At 24.2% G+C, this 4,804-nt stretch overlaps 1 long non-coding RNA gene across 1 annotated transcript; it reads right to left on the reverse strand.

Moving 5' to 3' along the window:
* Window positions 1-330: 330 nt before the first annotated feature.
* Window positions 331-4,505, reverse strand: LOC136077612 (uncharacterized). Its single transcript, XR_010637119.1, has 3 exons — window positions 4,424-4,505; window positions 2,863-2,941; window positions 331-417 (listed from the first exon to the last, which is right to left on the reverse strand). It is a non-coding gene; the product is annotated as an uncharacterized LOC136077612 (long non-coding RNA).
* Between the last annotated feature and the right edge of the window lie 299 nt (window positions 4,506-4,804).

The following is a 4,804-nucleotide window of genomic DNA, read 5'->3' on the forward strand; positions in this document are numbered from 1 at the left end:
TTTTAAGAATTTTTTCTTTTTAATATATATAAGAATTTAAAATATATAAGAATTTTTTTCTTTCCTCAAAAGTGTTGTAAATGCAAACTAAGCTAATTAATTAGTTAAACCCGTTATAAAATTTAAGTAACTTGGTATTTGATAAATGCTCAAAACTACAATATTCTCCATGTATTTAAAGGTTTTTAGTTTGTTTTTAGTTGCGACCCCTCTTTAAAAACATCTCTTAAGTTACGTACAACAAATTATTAGGCATAAAAAAGAGAAATTTAAAAAAAATTGAACTAATTGCATATATTTATATCATTTTAACTGACAAAAAATTATAGTAACCTATGTTGACATGGCAGTTAATATAAACATTTATCGAAAATGTAACTATAAAATCTGTTTCCAAGTACAAAAGGATTAATAATACTAAAAAAAAATAAAAATCAAATTAAGATATAAATTGCATTTTTAGCAAAATGTTGTCTTGGCTTATAGTAAATAAATAAAAGCAGTAAGTTCCAATAATGAAACTACCAATTATTCATTTTTAACAATAGACACCAACGTGAAGGTAAGCCAAGCAGTCTATCAACACAAAACATCACAACAATAACACATAACAATAGAATATTTACACCCTTGATCCTAAAATCCAGCGAAAATAACAAACCAAATTAAAATATGAAAGACAAAATTAGAAAGCCAATTTTAAGTTAACTATATTTATCTTTTTACTAAACATATAAATACATAAAAGTATATTTGCTTTTATTTCAGTATTAGTTATTCATTTACTTCAAATTTAGGACATTAAAACGCCCTAGATTTAAAGATCAAGGTTGCATACTCTCTCAGACACATTGCGCTAAACATTAACAGATATTATGTGTTTCCAGAATAATTAAAAAAAGGCTAGACAACACAACCTAGCTCTAAAGCAGTAACACCGCCTGGCACTAAATACTGCCAAGTCACGCCTCTGCTATAAGTACACCGCTTGGCTGGCAAGGTTATCAATCTTGCTCAACATAATGCCAAGTCGCACCACTTTGAAAACATGGAAACAACATAATTTTAACATATATACAACTATAAACAAATATGGTTTTATATAACAAATATAAACACATTTTATAACAATATTAAATGACAGATATATTTATCAAAAACTATGAAAAAAAAATTAAAATAATAAATAAAGTTATACATACAAAATGTGCTCACAAACTACAAACAGTAAAATTTCGAAATGAAAATCTATAATGAATGAAAAATGAAAAAGAAAAAGACTAAAATTAAAAACATTAGAAAATAACATTATTTGTGTAACACTTTCCACCTACCATACCTTGAATGAGATGTTTATCAATTTTGAAAAACAAACTATTAAATGTTCTAGTTCTTGAACATGCAACATATAGTTGACCATGAGAGAAACACGGTTTTTTGAGATATACCCTAACTTTATCAAATGTTTGACCTTGACTTTTATTAATTGTCATTGAATAAGCCAATCTGACAGGAAACTGACGACGTTTCAGAACAAAAGGTAAATTAGAATCTGATGGAGCCAACTGAATTCGAGGAACAAAAACCCGTTTACCTCCAGAAACACCTGTCAAAACCTCTGCATCAATATAATTATTTTGAAGAGCACTAACTTTCATTCAAGTACCATTGCATAGCCCTGCTTTGCAATGGTACTCGAATGAAAGCGAAGATTAACTTCAACTCGATTTAGCCTATTTCTTTCATTTTGTAAATGATTAATTTCATCTCGACTAAGTATATTTCTTTCATTTCGTCTACGATTATTTTTAACATGCCTTATAGCACTTACATCGTCTTGTAAATACATAACTTCATCTAGCCTATCATCCATTTCAATGTCATCATTATCATTAAACATATTTATCAAAGCAACACTAACTATTTCTTTGTTTTACTAGTCTAAAGTTAACAATAAAATAAAAAAAATTAATAAATAACTAAAAAAATCTTATTCGAAAAATTATAAAATAAAGAAACCAAATAAATGCAAAATAAAATTAATTTGCCATCATCAAAAGTAATACACCTGTATTACTTTTTCTTAAGTTTATTTAATTAAAGTTAAGGAAAACCTTCAACCATATTAGCAAAGACTTATAAAAAAAAGTTAAAATTTATTTTGTTTCTAATAAAAAAATTTAGAAAATAAACAAATATCCTTTTTTCTTAGAAACAGTTAAGTGTTTCTAATAAAATATATATTATATATATATATATATATATATATATATATATATATATATATATATATATATATATATATATATACATATATATATATATATGTATATACATATATATATATATGTATATACATATATATATATATGTATATATACATATATATATATATATGTATATATACATATATATGTATATACATATATATATATATATATATATACATATATATATATATATATATATATATATATATATATATATATATAAATATATATATATATATATATATAGAAATATGTATAGATATATAAATATATATACATACATATATCCTTGGAGTCGCGGACAGCGTCATAGTTCATGTGCTGACAGAAAACATTGAACAAAAGGCAAAAGAAAACTTATAACGCTGTTATATACAAAACTGCTTTATAACCCCCCCCCCCCCAAACACACAAAATATGACGCTGCTGCAACTCCAAGTATATATATATATATATATATATATATATATATATATATATATATATATATATATATATATATATATATATATATATTGAACTATTTATTAGTGAAAACATATGAAATCCAAAAATTTCTTTATAACATATATAGTACATTTTATAAATAAACCTTTACAATTTCCTTGGTACAACAACTCGATCATGATTAATAACAACTCTGTAAACATGAATTTTCTAATAATCTAAATCTTAATAAATTATAACCAATTAAAATTAAATAAAAATGTATGAAAATGATTAATGGTATATTAAATATAGAAAAACAAACATATAATAACTATAAGAATTATAGTAACTTATACTTTCAATATTAACATCTATAACACATTTAAAAGTACAATTTAAAAAAAGATTACAATAAACTAATTACTTGATAAAATTTTAAAAAGATTTTATATTACCTATCAATTTAGGCTACTAAACATTATCTACCTAATGTTAACTTAAACATTTTCATAACCAAGTGTTTTCTTAAAGGTCATGACTTTTTTAAGAAAACAATTCGTTAAGAAAAGTCTGGAAACTACTTAAAAACTAAGAAATAGTGTATTTTACAGAATACAGAATTGTAACTAATATCGAACAATAGGTATAACTATGCGCACTAATAATAATATTCACTGTGGTATTTCAGATAAAAGTCACTAATTTATGCTTCTGCTTGAAGAAATTAATGTATTTATATTAAGAAACAAATGCAGCGAACTACCTATTAATCATTTTTATCAACAGACACTAGCATAAAGATAAGCCAAAGGTAACAACATTACACAAAAAATAACTAAAGATGTTATGAATTTTTAGAATAGTTATATTGAAGGCTAGACTACACTTAGACCTAAAGTAACACCACTTGACTGGTAAGGTTGACGAATCTTGCTCTAGACCTATATCTCAAATATATTGTGTGTTATAGTTATACTAACTATAAAACACAATATTTTTTTAAATGTTATATAACATATAAAAACACCTCATTTAACAATCATGTACACATTAGATAAAATCAGGGATGCAGAGTACCAAAAAGGACTACGGATTAGAAAGTCACAAAAAGATTACTTTATCCTAGTTTTTGGTATACAGGAGCACTAAAAATTTAAATAAGTTTATGGACTACTAATAGTAAAAAAATTAAGACTTTTAGGTTAGAAGAACAATCGTTTTTTTAGCCCAGAATTCTTAGGTATTATGGCGGCAAGGACTCCTGGCTTATAAACAATAAGTTTCAAGTCGTTAAATCTCATGAAATTATTATAGCAGATAATAAGTCAACAAACATGTTTAGAGCTTCTGGACACTACAGACTTGGAAAAAGTAGATACAAAAAGCTGGAGTCCTTTTGAGACTTTGCATCCCTGGATAAAATACATTTCATACTATTATAAAAACACATTTATATAAACACATTTATAAAACAACTATATATATCACCACATACACGTATTTATCAAACTACATATATCATCTAATACACATATTTATCAAAAACTTTGGGCATAAGATAAACATATAAGCAAACCTTTAACAGCTATAAAACGACATTTATTAGCATTAATTATTTTTAATGTAACAAAGAATGCAGACTACAATTTACAACATTGTAATGAAAAAGATGAAACCATTAAAAAACAAAATTATAAATTTCAAATAAATACATATTCAGATACCTTAAAATGAAGCATAACACAACATTCTTTTGACAAATTCCAGGATAATTTTTATTTATTTTTCTATTCCTTATTATTTTTCCTAAGAATATAAAATATACATATAGATATAGAGCAATATAAAATAGATTGAAATAAACGCAAACTTATGTATATAAACTTACATGAACACAAACAACAATCTTATTATTTAACTTTTCATATTAAACACATAAATAAAAATTTATACTCATTATTCTTTCTACAAAAAATAATCTTAATCTATAAATAAGAAAATAAATTGAACTTACTAAAAAAGCCATCAGCTTCTTTTAATTGCTCCAGAAAATAAAACAATACTTGCTTAAAATGTTCTAAAAAGACTATCGACAAAACTGAAAC

Source organism: Hydra vulgaris, chromosome 03 (assembly GCF_038396675.1).
Source record: "Hydra vulgaris chromosome 03, alternate assembly HydraT2T_AEP".
In the NCBI taxonomy this organism is placed as follows: domain Eukaryota; kingdom Metazoa; phylum Cnidaria; class Hydrozoa; order Anthoathecata; family Hydridae; genus Hydra; species Hydra vulgaris.